This window comes from Herpailurus yagouaroundi, unplaced genomic scaffold (genome assembly GCF_014898765.1).
Source record: "Herpailurus yagouaroundi ecotype Mexico unplaced genomic scaffold, PumYag 28, whole genome shotgun sequence".
Classification (NCBI taxonomy): Eukaryota; Metazoa; Chordata; class Mammalia; order Carnivora; family Felidae; genus Herpailurus; species Herpailurus yagouaroundi.
The window spans coordinates 19252631-19279272 of NW_024412376.1; the positions used below are offsets into that span (position 1 = coordinate 19252631).

At 35.4% G+C, this 26642-nt stretch overlaps 1 pseudogene; it reads left to right on the forward strand.

Annotated features, from left to right (window-relative positions):
- The first annotated feature begins 12498 nt into the window (after nt 1–12498).
- Nucleotides 12499–13162, forward strand: LOC121030663 (glucose-6-phosphate 1-dehydrogenase-like; annotated as a pseudogene).
- The last annotated feature ends 13480 nt before the right edge of the window (nt 13163–26642 follow it).

Consider the following 26642-nt stretch of genomic DNA (forward strand, 5'->3'; position numbering starts at 1 on the left):
TTCTACATTTTAATAGTTTTGTTCTGAAACCTAATGCCATTTGATTTCCGATCCCTTTCTTCATGAGCCTGAATTATCAAAATAGACTTTATCTTTCCTTCTTTTATTTTGGACTTTTCAATCAATCCAAATTTTTGGTAAAATTTGGTAAGATTTTGCTAAAGTACAAATTTAATCACATCACTCTCTAGTTATCAGAATCATCTGTTCTTAGAAGAAAGCATACACTCCTTGGCATTTCTGACATAATTATTTATATTCTACCTCACCAGCCTCATTTCTTCCCACTCAAATTGTATACTTCATGCCCTGAAATACTATCTATCTTATTTCAGCTAGCTGAATATATGTTTTCTTTCACATTTTGGTTTTTGTATATGTAATCCCTCATCCTAAAATACTTTCTGATTCACTCTTACCTTTAACTTGTATTCACCCTTCAGGTTGTAATCAATATTTGGTACCTCAACCTTGTGATAGCTTACCACATACATCTCTAAACTAGAAATTAGCACACTGAATTGTATTTTTCTGTTTATGTCTGTTTTTTCCCCCAGTAAGTTAACAATTTCTTTAGACAAAGACTGTGACTCATTTGTCATTTTCTTCCAAGTTCCAAGAAATGCCTGGATGTGAAAATATTTTTTTCTTTTTTAAAACATTTTCTTTTAATTAAATGGATTCATACCTTTTTTCCAAGAGCCACCTCTACCCCCAGCCTGGCATGGTGTCATTTCCTTAAATTTTTTATCACTTTCTTATTAAATGCACACTCACAACTTACAACTATTTGAGATAAATATACATGTATCATATTTTGCCTTGTACTAAACTTACTATTGAGTACACATAATTAATTATCAAATATGAATTTTTTAGCATAAAATCTTGCACCTACTAGTCACAGATTGAGTTGATCTTTAAAAATTAATAGAAAGGAGTAAATAAGATATTCCCTCTTTTTTGCTACCAAATTTCACCATTCACTTGGGAAAATTGGTGTAGATCGATGTAAAAAGCTTTTGAGTAGCAGTGGCACTCTGCAGTTGTCTACACATATATAGGACATTAATAAGTCAGGTGTGTGAAACTCAAAGAAAGCCAATATTAGCAAATATGTCTGTTAAATATATTTCATTTAAAATTTTCTTCAGATAATTTCTCATCAAACTACAAAGATAAGCACAGAAGCTTATTATCCATTTTGGAAAAGCAGATGCCATAAAAAGCAAGAACAGAGGAGTACAGCAATTTTGTTAAATAAGACATCTAGCAAAGAATATTCCATCTGGGATCTAATTATCAAAAGATTATGAGATATAAGACTTCTAGAGCACTCTGCCAGAGTGTTTCTTAATAAGTGAGAACAAGAAAAAAAAAGAACAAATTCTCCCCATTTTAAAAAACACTAGTTATTTCTTAACTATTAAGAAAAGGAAGAAAAATAGATGAATTATAATTTGATTCAGATTTTATGTTCTAACACTGAACTTCTCTTGTTGAAAAATGTTAAGACTCTCTTTAAAACTTACAATGTTTTTACTAAAAAACAGACAAAAAACTCTTTCTCAACATGCCAATAATGTATCTCTGTGAGTTCTCTAAGGCCTGTCACACCTAAAACAATCAGTGGAAACTTGTAACACTTCAATATAAGTTTATTATCCTTGAAAGTAGCCTAGAATGTGAGTTGAAAATAATAAGCTTCTTGGAAAAATGTATTTTCTTTTACTGATACAGGGTTGAAAACATGAGAAGACCCTTGAGAAACTTCATATCATGCTAATAGAGGCAATGAAGGGCAGAGGTTACAGGTGTAGACACTAGATCCCCACTAAGAAGGTTCTTATCTGAGATTGATAGACACCAGGGTTAGTCATGAACCTCCCTGTATCACATCCTCTATATCCTATAAAATAAGAATACCACTACCTCACGGGACTTTTTGCAGGGTTAGACGGGTAGGAGACACAGTTCAGATAGTAGCAATGACCCTTTTAGTACATGGCCATGCTTTGGAATAGAGGCCATCAGGTGAACTGTGGACCTCAGCAGCATGGTTTAAACCCAACGTTTAAGCTGTTTATTCAGACAGTTAATCATTTCAGAGGAAACAGTGATCAAGATGCATCGCATATTCTGATGTTTTGGTTTTAATGACAAAATGACAAACATTTATACAACCTCTGGAGAGGTCTCTAAGAAATGCATACTGACCTTATCAGTGTATCTTTGCAGGTTAAGAATTACTAAGACAAGACTCTCTCCTCATCTCAGAACCAACATAACAAGAGCAAAGACATTTATATTTTCTTAATACCAGTGGATCTATCACAGGGAAAAGTGCTACTTGCATGCTCTGTTGGTAGGTTAAAAACAATTAATACTTTCTTCCTAAAAACATATTATACTGCTCAGGTTTCCAGATGAGTATATAAGAACATGTTTAATCCATAAAAAATGGAACTATTATATACCAGCAATAATATTACGTGTTTCTATTTTACAGCTTTTTTTAAGTACCTTATATTTTATACACATTGATCAGTAAGCCATTATTTAATATTTTATATGACAATTTATGAGGCAAAATTCTAATAAAATAAAAATGATTAGTACTTTATTCTAAAGGATAATATATATATATATACATTATAATTTCATTCTATTTGCTTATTTATCTTTTTCTTATAAAAGTTCTTTTAAGAGATACAACAAAGATACATAGAATACAGCAAGAGAATTAATTGGTTGACAGAAAATTTTACTTAAAATTTTGACTTTGTACATATGTTTCCCTCATCCTGGTAAATTCTTTGCCTTACTTTTACCTTTACCTTCAGGTTCTAGTTGAGGCTGAGTAACTTGCATTATAACAGGCACCACATACATATCTAAACTAGAAATTAACTTTCTTGATGGAAGCTCTACCACCTGACAGTTAACAACAAATAAATAAATAAATAAACAACACTCACAACACAATGGAAAACTAAATTTCTAATAAAATATCCTTTCAGAATTTGGAAGGAGTTTCTAGTAATTATAATTATCAACACAGTGGGGCTGAGTTGGAAATTGAGAAATATATCAATACCTTCCTTATGGCATGCCCAATTTTTAGGTCAAAATGAAGGCTCCATGCTTGGTCTGCATGAAATAGAAAAATAACAGCCATCTCCCTTTCAGGATAATGCCACTGTTTAAGGTAGACAGATGCACTGCTGCTTCAACCCTCATTTTCATCATGGTAACACACTGAGTTACACATTATAAAGGCATATTATTTCTAATAAACACCACTCTTTTTGGCAGAAACAAGAAGAAATCTGTTGGCAAAGCATGCTAGGAGTTTTAATTTTGAAGACACTTCATTAGTTAAAAGTGATGGAGAACGAGGCTGTTGGCGAAGAAGCCTTATACCTTCGTCTACTAGAATAAAAGCGCAACGCTGTATTACATAAGACAAAAGTCTACTGGACTTAGGGGTTTTCTGCTGCATTTTAGCCACCACTGTAGCTATAAATCTCAGAAAAAGATTCAATCATCATCCCAGTGTCATTCAGAAAAGCTACTAAATTATTAAGTAATCATACCATAGATGCCAAAATTACAGCCAATATACTAATCAATTTAATTCCTATATACTAGTTGCAAACAATCTTAAATTTAAAAATGCAATTTATAGCAACCTCAAAACCATGATATACTTGTCAATAAATTAACACAATATTTTTAAGACCTGCACACTGAAAATAGCAAATTATTGTGACGAGGAATTGAAAACCTAAAAAAAAGAAAAAAATATATGAGCTATCTTTCCTGTATTGAAAGACAATACTTTAAAGACATTTACTCTTGGGGCACCTGGGTGCCTCAGATGATTAAGCCTCTGACTTCTTAGGCTTAGGTCATGATCTCAGGGTTTGTGAGTTCCAGCCCCCCATCAGGCTCTCTGCTGTCAGCACAGAGCCCGCTTCATATCTTCTGTCCCTCTCTATCTCTCTGCCTATCCTCCACTCATGCCACGTCTCTGTAAAATATTTTTTAAAAAATTAATTTAAAAAATAGACATTTACTCTTTAAATTGCTCTATATTTTCAATACAATCATATTTTTATCTGAATATTGTGTGGAGACTGGCCAGCTGATTCTACAATTTACATGGAAATCCAAAGGACTGAGAGCAGCTAATAAAATTTTGAAAATAAAGAGCAAATATTGAGTACTTAAACTAATTTCAAGACTTTAAAATCTACAATAGTCAAAACAATATGGTATGGATATGGACAGACATTTACATCAAAGGAGTAGAAGAGGGTCCAGAAATATATCCACACACATCTGTGGTCAACTGATTTCCAACAGAATAAAGGTAATAAATACAGAAAAAATATTCTTTTCAATGAAAAGTTTTGGAGTGTCTGGGTGCTCAGTTTAGGATGGCCTGCAGTTTTTCCCAGTTCGGATGGGGTTATGCATTTTGGCAGTGATGCCACAGAAATGGAGCTGTGCTCTTCTCATGGCATCCTATGAGTATAGTGTCAGTACATCTTCCCACCTTGATCACTTGGTGTGAATAGTGTCTGCCTGAATTTATTCACTATAAAGTTGTACATGTTTGCCTTTAACAAGCATCTTTCAGGGAGATACTTTAAGGCTATGTGAATATTCCATTTCTCATCACACTTCTTCCAATTAATTTTAACATCCATCCATCTTGCCTGTAACATATTACTGCAGGGTTTTCCTTATGGTGATTTTCTTATTAACCTCATTACTACCATATTTAATAATTAGAGTTTACTTTAGGGAAAAGAGATTCTTCCCCATTTTTTTTATTTATATAAGGATAACTAAATGGTGTTTATCTTATAAGAATCTAATATTATAATTATTAATTTTTTGATCCTATTATTCCAGCTTCCACCATTGGAAACTTCCAGGTTGATTCCTGTATCTTTTCAACATGCCCCCATCATTTCTGAGCACTTTCTTACTTGCTGGCCCCATAAGATGTTTCAGGTTCATGGTGGACTTGCCCTGCCCTAGGACTGAAACTAAGTATTTCTTCAAAGAATCATGGCACTTAACAGGATTATGGTGTTAACAAACACAACCAGGGTCCTACATTTATTTATTGCTTCTGAGGTATCACTGCATTTAGTCTCAGCAGGTAAAACTGGGGCATATATGTATGTATGCTAACACATATTTATACAACTATTTTATCTTGGTAATTAATATTTATATATTAAAAAACAGACAAACCTGTATTCATACCAGTAATGCCAATACCAATGTAACTCCACAAGGTTTATTCTTCTCTTCCATCTTTCCACTTGTTCCCTGGCAGTGGGAAAACTGGCTCTAATTAGCCATAATACATTTTCTTAATAATGTAATCATAGTTGGGGCGCCTGGGTGGCTCAGTCGGTTAAGCACACGACTTCGGCTCAGGTCATGATCTCACAGTCCGTGAGTTCGAGCCCCTGTGCTGACAGCTCAGAGCCTGGAGCCTGCTTCAGATTCTGTGTCTCCCTCTCTCTCTGCCCCTCCCCTGCTCATGATCTGTCTCTCTCTGTCTCAAAAATAAATAAAAACATTAAAAAATTTAAAAAAATAATTTAATCATAGTATACACATAAACTGGTTTCAGATAAGCTCATATCCCTGTGAGAATCATATTTACTAACTGCAGTACATATTGTTTTGGGTTCATTTTCCTCTGACTTTACAAAATACAGTAAAAATATTTTCCAACATCACTTTTTCCTCCCCAACCCTTTGAATATAATGATGTTATTCATTTACAAGATTGACTTGTGTGTTACAGAGTTCATTCCATTTGGGCTTCCTCCATAAACTGGTTAATTTTCATTATTTACTTTGGGATATATGACACAATACCATGGTTGTAACAACCAGAGATATAAAGAAGAAACTCCAAGAGGTGTCTCCACCTTCTCACATCTGTTATCTCATTCTTGTTTCTCCACTATTTCCATCCATCCCTGACAACTCTCTGTAGGTAATTAATATTTAAAGTTTCTGATATTTTTCTTGCATTCTTCTGAACAATATCACTCATACTACTTTGTAGTTTTCAGTGTATACATTTTGTGTTTCATGTGTCAAATTTTTATTTCTAAGTTCTTTTATGCTATTATAAATAGAACATTTAAAAATTTGTCTTTAGGTTTTTTGTTTATAATAAAGACAATTGATATTTTGTATATCAATCTGTATTTTTATAAATATACATGACCTTAAAACCATCTAAAATTCTAGTAGCTATTTTTAGATGCCTTAGTAGTGTCTACTTTCATAATTATATCACCTGCAAATATAGTTTTATTTCTCCTTTCCAACCTGTCTTTTCCTTTTTTGCCTTACCATACCACCTAAGATTTCTAGTAAATCATGGCACAGAATTGGTATAGGTGCAAACACTTGTTTTATGAAATCTCTGGATTGTGTTTTTTTCTTTTAAATATTACTGGTATTAGTAAATAATTATCTTGCCTGGATTTCAAATATGAAATATCTTCCCCAATAATGTGAAACTACAGATCCTTACTCTGTTTTTTGTTTATTTGTTTAAGACTAGCCCTCCTAGATGTCTCTCCTGTGTCTATATTGTTTACCAGTCAGTAATTTCGGCAGTGATTATGCAAAACATTAATGCCAATAAGGCTTCCAACATACATCCTCTGAGTTGATTGTGGGTTGAGGGTCTGAGGGTCACATTCAATAGTTCAACAAGTTTGCAAATTTCCTCAAGCTTCCAATTTTCTCTATGTTATCTGGGGTCTCCACCCTATATCCAGTTACTAGTTAGCCAGAGATATATAGAGAATTTATTATCTCACTTTCTATGGCCCTTCCAAAATAATGTTTTAGCTGCTCTAGCAGACACACTGAAATGAGTCTATCCCCTCCAGCCAGAAAGAGGGCATGTTTCTGAACCCGAGCTGGGAGTAAGGTAGCAAACTGAGAAATCATCAAGACAAGAAAGCCACAAACATCTCACCAGAAGTTTTCATATGTAATTGCTTCTCAACTTCTTGTCACCTTTGGTCGATTTCTAGTGCACTGATTTTTTTTTAATTGTGTCCAGTTTTACACTTCTTTTGAGGGATTTGCTCCACTTCCTCACACTTCCACTATTTTTAAATCAAAGAATTGTGTTCATTAATAGATAACAATAAGAGAATAAAGAGAAGATATGTGCAACATATCCAACCAAGGACTTACTCAAATGTAGTTCTGCCTAATATGGTGGGACCGCAAGAAAGAGAATAGTTGTAACATTACAGCCCCACTCATGATGTCCCTGAAGGATAATGGAGAAGACAAATGTTTTCTGTGTGCAGATATCTGACAAATAATCTGGTGTTGATGTTAAATTTGCCTTTAAGACAAAATGACTAGAAGTACAGATTTATATTGGTTCATTTTCTAGGTGGTAACTATATTATTCAGGGTTCTCTAGAAAAACAGAACTAATAAAATGGGTGTGTGTGTATGTGAAACACACAGATACATATATGGAGAGAAAGAGAGAGATTTATTTAAGGAATTGGCTCACTAGATTATGAAAGTTGACAAGTCCAACATATGTAGGGAGAGTGGACAGGTTGGATTCCCAGAAAGAGTTAATTTTTCAAAATTGAGAGAAGGTCAGTTTGTGTTCTTTAAATGCCTTCAATTCATTGGATAAGGCCCACCCATGTTACAAAGGGAACTACTTCCCTCAAAATCATATTTAACCTATTTAATGTTAATCTTATCCAAAAAAACTCCCTCACAGAAATATCCAAAATAATGTTTTTCCAAATATCTGGGTACTATGGCCTAGCCAAATAGATGCACAAAAATTAACTCTTACAATAAGAGACATGTAAGTGACATAACTGAAAATTTGGTAACAAGTAGGTCTGAGGAAGAGATATTTTGATAGATTTTTAAGAATGAGTAGCAAGGTATTTACACCCATATAAATACACTCAAACTGGCAACCCTGCAGAGGTAGGTGTTGATAATCTTATAAACAAGATGAGCCCGAAGACAGCAGCATAGGCAAACAGCAGTCAAAAGTGGCAAGTTTATTAAATTGAAATTCTTCATAACAGAAGAAGGAATGTTTATCCTCAGTGGACTAAACATTTTCTGTAGTTTTAGGGGGTTTCCAGATTGCTCTTGAGAACCACCTTCTTTAATGCTTCTGACTGACTTCATTGGTCACTTGCAAAGTGTTCTGTAAACCTCTCCTTTCCTGTATTGAAGTCCTTATACTTAAAATAAATAGCCCTGCCTGTAATTTTTTTCTCTTATGTGTCCTTTTCCTGTACTTTTCTTTTTTATATAGTAGTTATTTATTTATTTAGAGACAGCACATGTGCGCAAGAAGGGGGAGGAACAGAGAGAGAGAGAGAAGGAGAGAGAATCCCAAGCAGGCTCCTCGCTGTCAGTACAGAGCCTGACTCAGAGTTTGATCTCACAAACTGCAAGATCATGACCTGAGCTGAAATCAAGAGTCCGATGCTTAACCATCTAACCACCCAGGTGCCCTTCTGTACTTTTCTTAAACTTTCTGCATTGGAGGCATCTCTGCCAAATGAGGAGAATGTGAAAGGAAGGTGACATAGCTGGTCCTGTCTGTAAGCCATCAGTATCCATAGTCTTCTAAAGAATTTTGGTCAAGACCTCAAATGTTTTTATTTGACCTCAAATAATTTTCTAATTTTATTGAAAATTTTAGGCCTTTCTCTTAATTACAGAAGACTTAGAAGAACTTTAATCAAAAAAAAAAAAAAAAAAAAAAAAAAGCTTCAGTGGGGCTATATTCAACTGTATGACTTCTTTTGTAATCATTGTTCTTTTCACCAGACACAAATACTTGTTTTTGCCATACAGCTAGATAGATAGTTTGCAACTAGGGGTAATTTTGCTCTCCAGAGGAAAATTTAGCAATGTCTAGAGATAGTTTTAATTGTCAGAATTAAGGGTAAAAGGGTTGTGCTACTGGCATATAGTAGGTGGAGGACACAGATGCTGTTAAACATCATACAGTGCAAAGGACAGCCCCAAGACAAAGTATTCTCCCGTCCAAAATGTCCACAGTACTTAGGTTGAGAAATCATAACCTAGATTCTTACAAGGATGATATAATTATTCCTAATTTAGGGATAATTAAACTAAGGTTCAGTGAAGATAACTTATGATCTACAGTTATACAACTACTAAGTAAAATAATCAGACTTTTGTTCTTTTCACTACATGGATTACATCTAAAGCAACTATTAAGGAAGGTTGCTTTTGCCAGCTGCTAAGTGAGAAAATTTTAGAAATGCCAGACTTCACACTATATTTAAAGTGCAAAGGATAAGAGACAACTTGTGCTGCAACCTTTGAAAACTACATGTAGTCTTGCCCATAAAAATGCTTTCTTGCCAGTGATACAGAATAATTTTCACTTTCAGACCTATTTTTCTGAACAGAATTATCTGGTTCAGTGTAGAAATACCCTGCATAAGTAAACGAATGTATTTTGTGACACAATTTTATCCTTGGAAACTAAACTTTATATCATTCTCATGTGTCCTACAAATTAATGATAATTGTTTTGCAATGATCACTCTAAAATTAGTAACATGTCTATACATATTTTCTAGATATTCCATATATATTATTGTAATGAGCTGAATTGTGTCTCCCCAAATTTCATATGGTACAGTCTTTAATCCCTAGTACCTCAGATTATGACTGCATTTGGAGATGGGCCATTAAAGAGGTAATTAACTTATACTGAGGTCATTAGGGTGGGCCCTCATCCAATTCAACTTATGTCATGGTAAGAGGAGGCTGGGACATAGAGACACAGAGGAAAGCCCCTGTGAGGAGACAGAAAGAAGAGGGCTGTCTATTGGAGGAGAGAAGCATCAGAAGAAACCAACCCTGCTGAAGCCTTGATCTAGGACCTCTAGCCTCCAGAACTATGAGAAATAAATTTCTGCTGCTTAAGCCACCTATTTGGTGACTTTATTATGGCAAACCTAGCAAATTAATCCACTCCCCAACAACACTTTACAGATCCATTTATACTTTAGATGCAATACGTGACTATTAGCACATTCCCAAATAATCCTACATAATTTTCCTCACTCTCATAATCATTGTCTCCCATTCACAAAACCCCAGCATGTTGTCTGTTGCCAACTAACATCAGCAACATTGGAAAATGGCAAAATCGGTAACCATCAGACATGTTTCTGTGCTAGTTGACCCTGAGGTCAAAGACAAGCAGATGTTTAAATGAAGGTGGAAAGAGTAATTTTTTCCTAATAATTAGCAATAATCAGTATAAAACCTCAAAGAAAAATGACTCTGTGACTCAAGACAGGCTCTGGAATTAATATACCACCCTCTAAGTGGCAAATGATCACTAATACTTGTTCTACAAAAAATATCTTTTCTTCATCAGTATCTTTGTCTTTTAAGATTTATTAAAAGAGTGAAATGGACTTTTGAACTATTACAGACAAAGGATAACCTCTAGGCTATTAGAACTAAAGAGTATCTTTTTGTTTTACAAAAAGTGGTTTTTTTTTTTTGAAAACTTTAATTCTAATAGGATTTTCTTTTTTTTTTTCCTAAAATTTAATTAGTAAGACAGCATTTTATGACTGATACATTTACTGTATCTAGTACTTTTTGAAAACAAATTAAAAAGTTTAGACAAAGTAACTTCTAGTCACATAGAATGTTTAAAATAAACCAAGTGATAACTTTAGAATGACAATTAAATACTAGTTGCATGAATTTTCTTGGTATGTTTTAGGTTAGAGCTTATGTGCTTTCTATACAAAAAAAAAAAAATTACTTCCTGAGTTTGAGTAATATACCAGCTCATGATTGTGAAATGAGTCAAATTGTTGCTAAACCAAAATTAGAAAGCTATCAAATGTACTTTCGAATAATATGACAAACCATCACTTAATCTGGCATAAGCAAAAACTGGTATAAGAAAACAAATTAATACTGGACAAAACTCATAGTATATCTAAAAACTAATTTTATTCAGAGACTTACATATGTCCAAAGTCTTTATGTGACACCGTCCAAAAAACTGCCTAAGTTTTCCACAAAATCTTGCTATTTCCACAAGCTCATTTTAAACTCTCATTCAGTACATATTCAGTATCTTCCAACAATTTCTCCTCTCTGTAAGAGGGTAATTGCATGTGATTTTAGATGGTATTAACATTCAACACCCTCCTGTATTCTTTTTACTCATTTCCTTCTCCTAAGATACAGTATTCAGGCCTCCCAAGTGTCAACACTTGACCTCGTCCAAGTCAGATTTAAAACATGTCTTCCACACAAACAAACATACCCTCCCCTATTTTTACAATTTCAGTCACTTTTTGCCTGGTTATATTTTCTACTTCTGTAACTTCTCTATTGCCTCTCAAATTTCTTCTCATTTTTGTAACTGATACCACAAGACACTTAAGGCCAAGTTTTCTCTCATAAGTCAAATACAGTCTAACATTTTTTTTTTTTTTGAGAGAGAAAGAGAAAGAGAAAGAGAAAGAGAAAGAGAAAGAGAAAGAGAAAGAGAGAGAGAGAGAGAAAGAGAAAGAATCGTAAGCAGGCGCAACATCCAGCATGGAGCCCAAGTCAGGATTCGATCTCACCACCATGAGATCATGACCTGAGCTGAAATCAAGAGTCAGACACTCAATCAAGTCAGCAGTCCATTTGCCCCATCTAACACTAAATTTCATACATTTGTGGTATCAGAAATAATTTTAAACTCAAAACATTCATGCCATGAAAAGAATTAAAATGGCATAAATTCTCCTCCATTACAAATACTAACTAAAGACTATAAAAATATAACCATGCCAACCACCATAATTATAACGTTTATAGTATAAGTATTTCAGAATTTCACTAATCTGATTATACAATATTTGGTACCTAAAAATACTTTAAAGCTTATTAAAAACAAATGAAAAGGCTGCTTGTTTCCGCTTATACGGTATTAATTAAGTAGGAATGAGCATTGTTTCCATCTCAACAGAAGGAAAAAGCTAGAGAAACAAAAAGTAACGATTTTCATTTAACCAGTCAAGGAACTGGAGTTACAGGGAAAATAATAAAGAATCCAACATGTACAGCCATGATGACTGGTGATTTCCAAGTATTAAGTCCGTTTGCATAAGGAATCAACCTGAAAGTGAGCCCTTCTTCAGGGCAGTCCAGAGAACAAATCCAAACTGGAGGGGCTTCTTGCCCAAAACTCAGTGACTGGTGAGTACAATCATGTGGCCTCCCAGGAGTCTACCTGCAGCCACATGAACACCCTCCACCAAAGGCCATAGGCCAGCCTGCCACTTCTCCCTGGCCTTACTCCATGCCATCGATGAGGCTGTCTTCAAGTACATCTGTGAGACCTGCACGATCCAGGCAGGTTGGAACTGTGTCAGCATGGAGCTAGCCCTTCCCAAGGGACCTGTCAGCTATCCAAGCATATCTCTTTCCTATTTCAGGGAACAGATCTAGCTTATCAATCCCTACATGGGCAAAGAGATAGTCCAGAACTTCATGGTGCTGATGTTTGCCACCAGGATCTTTGGCCCCATTTGGAAGTACAGTAACATAACTCTTACCTGCAAGGTGTCTTTCAGCATTGAAGGCCACAGGGGGCTACTTCGATGCACTTGGCATCATCCTACCCGTGACGCAGAACCACCTCCTGCGGATGCTGTATGTGGCAGCCATGAAGAAGCCTGGCTCCACCAACTCCGAGGACCTCCGCAATGAGAAAGTCAAAGTGTGGAAACGTATCTCAGAAGTACTGGAGAACAATGCGGTCCTGTACACGTGTGTGGGGAACCCCACGGAGAGATGAGGCCATCAAAGGGTACTTGGACGACTCCACAGTGCACCGTGGGTTCACCATCTCCACCTTCGCCATGTAGAGAACAAAGAGGTAGGACGGGGTGTCGTTTTCCCACCCTGTGGCAGACTCCCCAGTGAGCACAAGGCTGAAGGGTGGCAGCAGTTCCGAAAGGTAGCCTACAACAGCTTCGAGCAGCACTACAAGCCCAGGGAGGCCACACACATCAAAACAATGAAGAAAAAAGCCGAGCAGGTTCTTTCAAACCCGAGGAGTAGGAGCTGGACCTGACTTTCAGCAGGAACCGGAAGGGCCCGAACGCGCCTGAGCCCTCCTCCTGAACGGCGTCTGTGGGCCCCTCCTGGCCCCCCCGTGATGTACTTTACGTGCAGTGAATCGCTCCGGAGGCCGGCGAGTCTTCACGCCACTGCCGCACAAGGTCGCAAAAGCAGCCCCGGCCCCTCGCCTACATTTTTGGCAGCCGAGGCCTGCAAACAGAGGCTGGTGGACGGCTGGGCTTTCAGTACTCGGACACCTCCTGGTAAGTTCATGTGCACAAGTTTCCCTGCCCCCTCGTTGTATTTGTCTGTCTGTGTCCTTCTTACTTTCCTACCTCCAAACCCCACTTTGAGAAGACTTCAGGACCATGGGTCTCAGCCTCATATTCTCAGCCCCTAGCCAACCCTGCCTGCCCCTTGCAGCTGCTGCCCAAGTCCAATTACATTCCTCAACTACTGAGCACTGAGATTGGTGCCAAGACTGCCCCTGCCGGCTCAGCCTGAGCCAGTCTTTGCCCACGGGACTAAGCCCCAATGGAAGGAAAAAGAAAAGAAGCCCTTCTGTCTATCCCAGGCATCTCGGCCTAGAACCGGATGAAAGAAGCAACAGGCAGGGATAGTGGGTGGGGCTCAGTGGGGCAGTGGCCAGCTCACATCCCTGTTGGCTATGGGCAAGCTCCTCAGAAGACGAGGGAAGAGGTGAGAGCATCCACGTGAAGGCGCTTACCAAAGGTCCTGAGAGGACTCCTGGAGCCACCGCAGCCTCAGTACCACACAGTATTCCTGATGACTAGTTGGAAAAGATCTTCATGCTGTCCAGCAATCCCCGTGTCTGGGGCTACCTGGATATCTCTCTGCCCCAGCAGCTCCCTGCCACCACTCCAGCCTTCCACTAAGTCGCCACCCCCACCTCATCCCAGATATAGGTGGCCCCTTTGCTGCTGGAAAAGCAGAAGCAGTCGCTGGGATGCCGCATCTCAATCCTTGACGTTAAATCCACACACTGAAAAAAAAGCAAAACAAAAACAAGAGCAAAAACAAAAAAAACTCTTTTTTTCTTAAAAGAAACATAGTTTCAAATAAGACCTATGCGACTGAAAAATATAACTTTTAGATGGAAATCTGTGTTGGTTGTAACAGGACCTCCCCAGGTGTAATCTGAAACCAGCCCCTGTACTCAGAGGGCAGGGAGAGACCTAAGAAGCAGGTAGGTCAGTTCCTAGTTAGTAGATGGCAGTTTTAATAAGCAAAGGGAAGTTACATAGGAGGCTCGTCTTGGGTGGCAGCAAGCAGATCCTTTCACCTGTTCACCAATCTTAATTTATATAAAGGCCTTAACTGGATTCAGTTATGTATGTCATGCAGCTATTCACACCACATCTCTCTCTCAAGGCTATGTCCTTGGAGCAACCTCTGGGAGTGGGAAAGGCAAGGAGAACTCACATCCCAAGGACAGGAGAGAAAGTGAGGAGCCTTGGAGTGCCTGGGTCCAGCTCATGAGTCAACTGGAGGTCGCATTTTTTCAATGACCTTCCCCAACAGTCTGCAGGAAAGAATAGAACCTGAGCATTTGCTTACCTTGGGCGTGTGTCACCAGATACCATATTCATCCATAAGAAGTTTTGGTTAGAAAATTTTTAACAAATTGCTAAGGATGAATGTGGAGTAGCATAAAGGTATAAAACCCTTAAGGGCATGAAGATACACGGCAGTAAACACCCTCTTGCTTTTTCTCCAGGACCCCTACCACTCACTCATGGGGAAGATGGAAAGAATCAGAGACAGTTCCCTATGGTGCTGGCTGGGAGAGGAGGACAGAAGGCCCTGCAGAAACTTCACAAAGAACACCTTTATAGAACACAAACCTTAATCTGCAGGGAGTAAACAAAACAAAATACATAAAAACTGTAAACATAGAGTACTCATGGAAACCCATTGCTGCTGGGAGAGAGCCTTGCATTAGTTTGGAGTAGGGACAAAAAGACAGGGGGGGAGAGGGGTGCTCCTAGACTTTTACCTATTTTCACAGTACCTACCCAAGACTGAGGTTTTTCATATGAGAGTGTCCTCACTGCCACACTAATAAGAATCAAATAAAAATAAGAATGAAAACAACTAAAAATTTCTGCAAGACCTTCTTTTGCAAAGAAACACAAAGGGCAGACCTAACATGTAGGGGAGAGACCCAAAGGAATGCAGAGAGCATTAACTGAGATAAATCCTCTGATATATTATCCCACATCATACATACAAGATGCCACTATAGAAATGTAAGGTATCACTGTGGGGCACTGAGAGTGACCACAGAAACAAATATTTAAAGCTCAGTCAATTCCTGACTAGATTAACACAAATCCCCACATTAAAGACAGCTGAAGAAAGAATGAGCTCATCTAGAAGTAGAAAAGTATTTATCTCAATATTTACCATTTTGCAAAACATGTTGAATTTCAACAAGAACAACGTTATAAGGCATACAAAAAGCAAAAACACAATGTAAACAAGAACCAATTACAACACCGATATTTAAACACTTAAGGAATTTAAAATAACTATGGTTAATATATTTAAGGCTCCAATTTCAAAGGTAAGCACATGCATGGGGAGATAGTTAATTTCATCTACTGGAAGGAAACTATATGAAAGAAGCAAATGGAAATGCTAGAAATCAAAAACATTGATGTGGGGATGAAGAAGAGATTTCTGATGGGTTCATCAGTAGACATGATATAGATGAGAAAACCATAGAATTGAAGACACACCACTGGAAATTATCCAAACTGAAATCAAAGAAAAATAAGTCAATAAGACAGAAAAAATTATCTACAGTTCTAAGACAATTAACAAATTAGCATGGGTGTGATCAGAATCCTAAAAAGAGAAATGAGAAGAGATGGGGTAGAAGATATTTTTGAGGAAATAATGGTCAGATTTTTCCAAAATCAAGACCACAAACTACTGATACAAGAAGACTGAAGACACAGAAATGGGGGGAAACAAAAGTACCATATAGGCATAACATATTCAGACTTCTAAAAATGAAGACATAAAAGGAGACAAAAATGATTCATTATGTACAGAAGAATAAAGATCATAATACGGTAAACTTATCACAAACCACACAAGTAAGAATACAATGGAGTGACATGTTTAGATTACCAGGGTAAGAAAAAAAATCTGTTCACCCCAGAATTCTGTATCTAGCAAAAATATCCTTCAAAACAAAGTAGGAAAAAAAAACAGGAATTCACTGTCAGCAAATAAGCTCTAAAATAAAAACTAAAGAGAATTCTTTAGTCAGGAAAAATATAAAGATCTGTATTTGTAACATTTAAAGAACTCTTAAAATCATAAAACAACCCCAAAAATGAGTGGTCAAAGATCATAACACAATCTTTAATAAAATATGGGTGACAAACATATGAAAAGATGTCCAACATCAATCATTAAGGAAATAGAGTTAAAAGCACAAAATACTACTCTAAATCTATTAATATAGCTAAAATAAAAATAAAAACAATGCAAATGGGGAAAAATCTGAGAATACCAAATATTACAGAAGATGCAGGGCAAGTGGAACTCTTATTCACTGCTGCTTAGAATGCAAAATGTTATGGTGACTTTGCAAAACAGTTGGACAGTTTTTTAAAAAGTTGAAAAGTCATTTACCATTTGAACCAATTATATCACTTCTAGCTATTTACCCAAGCAAATCGAATACTTATGTTCAAACAAAAGCCTGTATATTGAAGTTTGTAGATTTATTCAAAATTGCTAGAAACTGGAAACAACTCATTTCCCCTTCAGCAGGGAAACAGTCTTTGTCTTTTCATACAATATAATACTGCACAGGAATAGAAAGAAGTGAACTGTTGTTTCATGCATCAACATCGATGAATTTTAAAAGCATTTTCAAAGATCTAAAAGCATGCATATTGTATGATTCCATCAATATGTGATTATGGAAAACAAAACCATTGAAACAAAATACCTATCAGGGATTAGAGAATGTAGTCCCCAACAAATTAATTTAACTGTATTACAATTAATTGTTACATACGTCACTTAAAGACATGAAGAGGAAAAGAGTAGAACTAAGTAACTTTGGAAAACAGTGTTTTGATCAGATTATCTTATGATACTATAATGATGGATACATATCATTATATATCTGTCCAGACCCATAGAATGTGAACTTTAAGGTTCCAAGAGTGAAACCTAAGGCAAACTATAGACTTTGATGATTACAATGTGTCAGTGTATATTCACAATTGTAATAAAGGTATCACTCTTAGGGGATGTTATTAACGTGGGAGGTTATGCATGTGTGGAGAAGGGGGTATTTGAGAAATCTCTATACCTTCTCAATTTTGCTATGAACCTGAAATTGCTCTAAAAACATGAAGTCTTTAAAAACATTAAAAAGATAAATGTAAAAATTTAGTGAATGCTTTAAACATTTCTAAATGATATACAGATTATCCTTAAAAACTTTATGTCACAATTTTACAAGCTTTTTTTTTTAATCGAGAGGTTATATTTGTTTGTGTCTCCTGAGAAAAAAAAATAGAATAGCAGGGTCATTCTTATGTGTAATTATTTGACTCTCATCTCTAATACTATGAGGTACCAAATTTTTTTACACCCTGTCACTGACATTCTTTCCAGACACTTTGAGACTGCTGGTCATGAGAAGCATATGTGTTCCAAACTTCCCCCAACACGACTGAATGCTATCATTGACAATTATCTTTTATCTTCCCAAGAGATGACCCCCATGCGTATGTAACCTAGAGCACACAAAAGACCCAGAAGTTAGAGCCCTATTGAGGTTTATATTTGATACAGCATTAAAAATTTATATATGAATAAATATCATTTAGATATTAAAATATTCATCTACATTAGGTATTTATTTAATCATTATTAAGTGATATGAGATTGATTTTTACTGTTTCTCAAACTTTAATGTTAAACAGTATAAAATGGAAAGCATGTTAAAACAATTTTCTAGACCCCCATTCCCAGAGATTCTAATTCAGTCCTTTGGGATGTGAACCATGGGTTTGCATTTCTAATAAGCTCATGGGCTATGCCAATACTGCTGGCTCAAATACCACAATTTGAACTTTTAATCCAAAACATCTCATCTACTTCAGTTAAGCTCTTTTATATTATATAATCTAGCATAAGAGATTTCTATATTTCTTATGTCTTACTCTTAGGAATAGGTTGTATACACAGGAATAGGTTGTCTAGATCTACTTCTAGGCCAGGTGTAGCTAAAACTTGTTTATGTGAGAATGCAAAAAAAAAATGATCACCATGATACTAAAATTAATTTCAAACATTTAAAAATTGTGTATCTATGAGAGCAATATAAATAAGATACCTACATGGTATATAAATCTACATACAGAGCTTCATTTTCATTAATATTTCATTGCCATTTTGAAGCAAAACTTCCACGAACAGCATTTATTACTTCAGAAAGGAAAAGGTAAATTCAAAACAATATACTTGAGAAGCAGAAGTTAAGGTGGTGTTCAAATTGAGAATCCGGTGATATGTAGAAAGTGAAATATCAAATATTTATATAAACTTCTATTTATGGATAGCCTATCTATATAGAATACAAATTACTGTATACTACCTTACTATAAATATTATCATGTTCTCTGCGCATATTTGAAAAATTGCATGGAAACAGATATCCTGCTGTTACAACAGGGCCTATTAGAACAATTTATAATCTAGGTTGTGAAAAAAAAAATTCCTTTGAGATATAAGTTAAAAAAATGGCAAAATTCCTTTCTTGATCATGAAGGAAGTGTAGTTACTTGAGAAAATATTTGAGGCCGTCTGGCCATCCATACAGATCACCAATGTAGTCCATTGTTTTTTTGGAATATTTTTTATTGACTGCAAGCTGGTACTCTCTTCTTGAATCTGAGAAGCAAAGGGCAAGTTAATTGTTCTGGAGTGAACACAGATTTAATGCAGCAGGATGTCATTTTTGTGTGCATTAATAATTCAACTTTATATTACAATTTATCACATACCATGGACTATTTTGTATTCAACAGTGCACAAAAACTGATTTACCCACAGGCTTGATTTCACTCTCTAATCTGGTAGTCCAAAAACAGGAACTAAGGTCCTCAGACAGAGTATGTGTGTCAAAATGCTAAGATGAAAGGGAACAGGACATTCACTCTTTGTAGCTAATCATAATCTAAACTATATCAATAATATTTATTTCGGAGCAAACATTTTCTTCTGATTGCTAATATGAATTCTTATAGAATGACCATTCTATTGTATGCATTTAGAAATTGTGTCCTTCCAAAAATTAAACCCATTCAATAAATATTTAAGAGTTCAATGTCAGAGCCTAGATGGGCTCTGACATCCAGGAGAGCAGAGGAGGCCAGGCTAGGGAAGTTACAACGAAAGCAAGGAACAGCAGAGCATATAGATACAGAGGAGTAGGCTGGCATTGGATGCCAGAGTCTGATCAGTGGAGGTCATGACATTTAGAGTCAGAGCCAAAAAAGGTAAGCTGGGCAACCATGCAATAGGCTGAATCAGTAAGGGATGCTCAGTAAGAGAGAGTAAGTAGAGTGAGGAGGGCATTCACATAGGAGGCAAACAGAGCCAATTGCAATGAGGAAAGTAACTGTGAACATGGGCTGCCAGGGCATAAATGTGCTCATCCATGCATGGGGGCGTCTCTGTATGGGGTGTTGGAGACCAAGCAAATCTCAGGGTGCTTTTCACAGAGAGAGGCACTCCGTTGTGGGATGACAGAGCTCTAAAGGGCTGAGGACATCCTAGCATGGAGAGCTGAAAACCATATGCAGTGAGGAAAACTGCTTTGGGAGGAGAAACTCAGAAAGAGGAAAAACTAGAATGAACCTTGTACTTTGTATCTAAATGGAGTATTTCAGTGTAAATTCATGGCTTTTAATATACAGAGATAGATGTAGAAATAAATATAGATGTTAACATAGATGTCTATAGGTGTGTATGAATGCATACATGTACAGCCTAGTTATGTTCACTGAGATGGCTTAGGCCATGGAATAAAAATCAGCACATCTAGTACTTGTACCTTGGTTTCTACTTTTTTTCCTCAAAACAAAAACAAAACAGCTACTCAGTGAAATTGTTGATACATGGACTGAGGCAAAGAAAGTAAAAAAGAACATAGAATATCTTCTGCCAGAAAGAATAGTAATGCTTAACAAAGGAGAATAGTATAAAAGAACACAAAATAATAGAATTTCCCTGTCCAAAAATGTGAAAACAGTTTGAGCATCAAAATAAATTAAGATTGTAACACAAAATAATGCATTAAATAAATTGGGAAATCATAACCACATATAGATATAAATTGTTGAAAGAATTGAAATTTTTAATTAAGTGTGGAGAATTACATAATTTCAAAGCATCTCCCAAAAAAATGGTTATTGTGATGGGGTGGCATAACTGTATACTGGAGAAGTCTAACAGACAATAAGTACTTTAATAATGTTAGCAAGATGAAGTTCATCAGTAACAGGCAAATTGAAATATTGTGCAAACCCATAGGATGCAATGAGGATACAGCAACATTTGGAATACTGTTCCTCTCATATTCCTATCTAAACTACATAACTTTGACTTAGTCATGATGAAACATCAGGCAAATGTGATTTGAAGAGCATCGTAAAAATAGCCTGTAATCTTCAAAATACCGAGGTCATAAAAACTGAGAAAAGCCTGAAGAATCCACCCAGACTGAATTAAAGTGAAGAGACAAGCCAGCAATGTGTGCTATAATCCTCAGTTGGAACCTTTTCCTCTCAAAGGCATGACTGAGACATAGGTTCATTCTAGGATCAGATGGTATTTATGTTAATTAGCTGATTTTGACAGTGTATTTAGTTACACAGGAAAATGTCCCTGTTTGTAAGAAATACATACTGACGTAAGGAAAAAGATAAGACATTAGATCAGCAAATACTTTTAAGTACTTCAAAAGAGACTTATTTTACTGGACTTAGATTTTTTCTGTAAGTTTGAGATTGTTTAAAATAAGAAAAATGGAAAGAATATGGACACCAAACAAGTTCCCTTTACTTCTTAAGTAAAACTATTATTTTTACAATTGACTTTGTGGAGATTCAAATGGAAGTATGAACAAAATGTACAAATGGAATATGTACAAAAGTACAATTTTATTCACACATATTTTTTCAATCTTTTTCTATCTTGATCAGGTCAGGCCAACCAACATAAAATAGTCAAGTAGTTGATAAATTGATGCCGTCTTTTCTTTGCTCTGATTTTCCTAAACAGACTTCATATTCAAGTCAGTTTTTTTTTAAAGTATTTCCTTTATAATCGGGTTTTTTTTTGTAAAAATAACCTATATGCATATCTTTCCTCATTCAATTTCCAGGTAACAGCTTTCTAAGAGCACCTGTGTAAATAAAAACACGCAAATATATATATGTTCATATATATGCACACATATCTGACACATTCATCTGTATCCACACACATTTATATATAAAATATGTATATATACATATACATGTGCATGTACTTTTTATGCACGTACACATATATTTTCCCAAAAAGGATTATAATACATATATTTTTCTGAAACTTTATTTTTACTTTCCAGGTAACCACACACATATTTCCCACACTGTTTTCTCCTAGACGTTTAATACTTTGTTATAGGTATGTAATGAATAAAGTTGAAATTACTGGTTTTGTTACCAATTTTAATGTAACATATGTGTTGTAATCAACATCTTACTGTATATACGTGTATACACACACACACACACACACGTATATACATATATACACACATATATATATAAAGTTACTATGAAACATATTCAGAAAGTTGTACTCATTAAATTCATAACTACAGGCAAAGAGAAAACCGGTTTACTCACATCCTCACCATTATTATTATTAATATTTTAAGTATTTGCCAAACTAAAATTTGAGAAGTATTATCCATTATTGTAGTTTTCATTTCTTTACTTATGATAAGCCTGGACCTCAGAAGCTTTCATTTTTTTATAGTTTTGGCATTATTTAGGGATCCTTTTAACTCTTGGTTCTGAGAGTTTGAAAAAAATGCTTATTTAGCTATTTAGCATAAGGGCACATTTCTATGTCACCTTTGTCAGATGCCATGGCTATTGAGCAGTGTTATTATCAACCAAACTGAAATATTAATGAAAGTATATCAGTGTATTGTCTCCTTGTAAAAACAATCAACCACCCTTGACATATGTATGGAACTCTTTCTTCAATCAGTCAACAGTCAACACATATCCACTGAGAGCATAATGGAGGTCAGACTCTAGTCTGGACACAGAATATAGCAGTTAACAAAACAGGCAAAAATGTTGCACTCACAGATTGTATTCTACTGAACAGACTGTAAACTGGTTGTCTCAAAATTTAGTAATACATTATACATTATAATGCTTATAAATGCAGTTTGCATAAAAGGGAAACAAGGCTGTCCAGGATTTTGAATCTGGAAGTCTGTAAGCATTGGAATTCTCTCTGTTGGAGGGTGCTTAGGTGAACACTGTTCAATGTGATTCAGATAGTTTCTTAAAATATGATACCATCATTTATTTTACAGCCTACTATTGCCTAGTTAGAAGCTGCTATTTCATTCTTTGTCACTTGATAAACTTGTAACAAGATGTATTATGTGCTGGCTTTGATTCTGCAGTTTCTAGGCAGAAAGTCAGAAAGGAATTGCACTTCCAGGTGCTAGGAAGACGTCCCTGTTTCCTCTATGTATCAGGTTTGGAAATACATTAACTACTATATTATATTAAATAGTAATATGTATTAATTTAATACTAAATGTAATTTTTCAGAAATTTTAAATTTTTTCCTGATGCTGATTATATAATTTTTCTGCACATCAAATATTTCCATTTTAGTGCATTCACGTTTTACAATGAACAGTCATCCTCTACAAATTGATTTTTAAAGATGGCATGAAGTCAATAAATAAAATGCCACTAAATTTAATAATTTTCCATTTCTTGTTACCTAGAATAACTGTCAGTTAAAACATTGTATTGCCACAATTATAATGGCTATAACTAAAGTTTATTGTCCAACTGTAAGTTTTTAGTGGATTCTATTTCATAGCATTTGACCACACCAATATTTTTCCTTCCAACAATAGAATAAGAAGGATTAAATGATTTTTAATTAAGAAAATAACTTAGAGTTTACAGATATTTTCATATTAAAAAATGTTTATTTATTTTGAGAGTGGGGGGAGAGACAGAGATGGGGAGAGACAGAGAATCCCAAGCAAGTTCTGCACTGTCAGGGCAGAGCCCCACACGGAACTCAAACTCACAAACCGTGAGACCACGGCCTGAGCTGAAATCAAGAATCGGATGCTTAACTGACTGAGCCACCCAGGAGCTCCAAGATATTTTCATATTTTTAACAAAATCTATGAAATGTAAATTTTTTGAGAAGTATAATAATCACAATAAATGAAGTTTGCAGATTTGAAGTTTGGAGATTACTTAATTACATGGAGAAGGTTACCTATACATAAAATTAATAGGATACATAAAATAATTTTGTTATTACATATTTTTTAAATCCATAGTTAATTTTATGATTTCCTCAAAATAAGCACTGAATTTAAATGCATTAAGCTACGAAGAAAAAATATCAAAGGATAATGGGGATGCAAAAAGTTTTAATATTCTACTAAAGATGTTTTTATACTTTTCAAACTATTTAGTGTCACCAAAACCAATAGTAACTATTCCTTGAATCCTAAATCTGGGCTAGATACTTTCCATGAATTTTAGAGACAATATATAATTTAAATTTAACCATATAACTGCTTAAAATATTAAATTACATAGCATCCTATGAATAATCTATTGTTTAAAAACAACCCTATAGGCACTTGTACCCCAATGATTATAGCAGCACTCTCAACAATAGCTAAATTATGGAAAGAGCCTAAATGTCCATCCACTGATGAATGGATAAAAAATGTGTGGTTTATATACACAATGGAGTACTACGTAGCAATGAGAAAGAATGAAATATGGCCCTTTGTAGCAACACGGATGGAACTGGAGAGTGTTATGTTAAGTGAAATAAGCCATACAGAGAAAGACAGATACCATATGTTTTCACTCTTATGTGGATCCTGAGAAACTTAACAGAAACCCATGGAGGGGGGAAGGAAAAAAAAAAAAAAGAGGTTAGAGTGGGAGAGAGCCAAAGCATAAGAGACTCTTAAAAACTGAGAACAAACTGAGGGTTGATGGGGGGTGGGAGGGAGGGGAGGGTGGGTGATGGGTATTGAGGAGGGCACCTTTTGGGATGAGCACTGGGTGTTGTATGGAAACCAATTTGACAGTAACCTTCATATATTGAAAACAAATAAAAACAACCCTATGAAGTAGTATTTCTCTAATAACGAGAAATTGTAGAGTGAGGATTTTTACTAATAAAGTCTTTCTTCTGAGTCTACCCTAGTATCTACTACTTAGTATTTACCCTGTTGCTTATTTATTAGTTTTACAAATGGAAAACTTTAGTACTAAAATGAAGTTTACCAATTAATTAGAAGTAGCACATTTTAGGGGGGCCTGGGTGGCTCAGTCACTTAAGCGTTGGATTCTTGGTTTCAGCTCAGGTCATGATCTTGCAGTTTCATGAGTTTGAGCCCTGCTTCAGGCTCCATGCTGGCAGCTCAAAGCCTGCTTGAGATTCTCTCTCTCTCCCACTCTCTCTGTTTTCTGTCCCTCCCCCATTTGTGCTGTCTCTGTCTCTCCCAAAATAAATAAATAAACTTAAAAAATGTGACATATTTTCACTTGAATAATTGACAATCATGCAGCAAGAAATTGAGTCAGTTCATGACATTGTATCAATAGAAATAATAGAAAATTCAGATGAGTTTTAGTCAAAAGTTAATTCAGTGAATATCATCCTGTCAAAATGTAAGACAAATACAGAAAAGTTTATTTTATTGACTAGAAACAGTGAGGAAAAAGCAAATAATCAATAGTGCCTGAAAAACTGAACTGTTCTGAGAATTCAGTTGTTCAATACATGTTAATTAATTTTTAAAAATATTTTTTTTGTACAATGATTTTTATCCACTCTAATGTGTGATTTATACACACTCCCACACATACATAGGCCAGATCATTGTGAAAAGAGAAATCTTCATATAATTATAAATAAGGCAATAAATATTAGTATCTTAACGGAGGTACATATAGAAATGCACAGTGAATTAAAAGAGATTACTGGAGCTGTGCAAAGGTAAATGAAGGGTGCTTCGAGGTTGATAAAGTCAATCTTTGATATTTGAACATCTGTGAAGAGTACAGAATAGCAGTTACTGAACAGTGAGTTAACAGGGCACATTTAGAGGATCCAAATATATATATACAAATATATACATGTGTGCACACACAAAATCAAAACAGCTTAATTTCAAAAGAGGGAGCATGAAAGATAAAGTTTGAAAAATAGATGTAGATAATATTGTGATGGACCTACAACAGACTAAGCATTTATACTTTATTTATTGGATAATAGGCAGCCATTGAAGATACCTGAGAACAATAATACTCTTAGGATTGAATTTATCTGTGATTAGCAGACAATTCTACAATAAGAGTTTTGATAGGTTAATTCTCTCTCAGTAAAGGATTCTTGACATGGTCAATTCAGGGAAGATTTGGTGTTATGTGATGTAAAGGTCCCAGACCTTTTCTATCTTCTTGCACTGTCATGCTTGGATTCCATTTCCAAGGTGACCTCATGATCTTATAGGTCTTCTGCCAGTCCCTAGTCCAGTCAGAAGGGAGCAGGAAGTAGGATATGTCATCTCACTAGATTTATGCATACCACTTTCACTTATGTTCCATTAGCCAGAATGTAGTCAGTGAGCCACATGTGCATGCAAAGGAGGCTTGGAAATGTATTCATTTTTCTAGGTGGCCCTGTGCCAAGCTAAATATCAAGTAAGGGTTTTATTACTAAGTAGAAAAGGAAGAGCACAATATTGAGAGCAGTTAATGTACTTTCCAACAGTAGATCTATGATCTGAATTCAAAATTATTGGGAGTATATATTTTTTTAGTTGGATAGGAAAGAATCTACATTTGGGAGAATTGTTTGAGAGACCTCACATATTCAAAATGAGAGGAAATATAAAGCTGGATGTAAATGTGATAACACAATATTTTAAAAGAGTTAATGATAGAGGAGAAAAATTTGATGGTAGAAAGTAACATCCATAGTCAACATAGCAGAAATCAGCCTTTAAAAAAGAAGTTGAAGAGAAACCAGAATAGCGCTGTTTCAAAACCGAGAAAAAATTCTTGAAAAAGAGTGGTCAATTGTATCTAGTAAAGCAG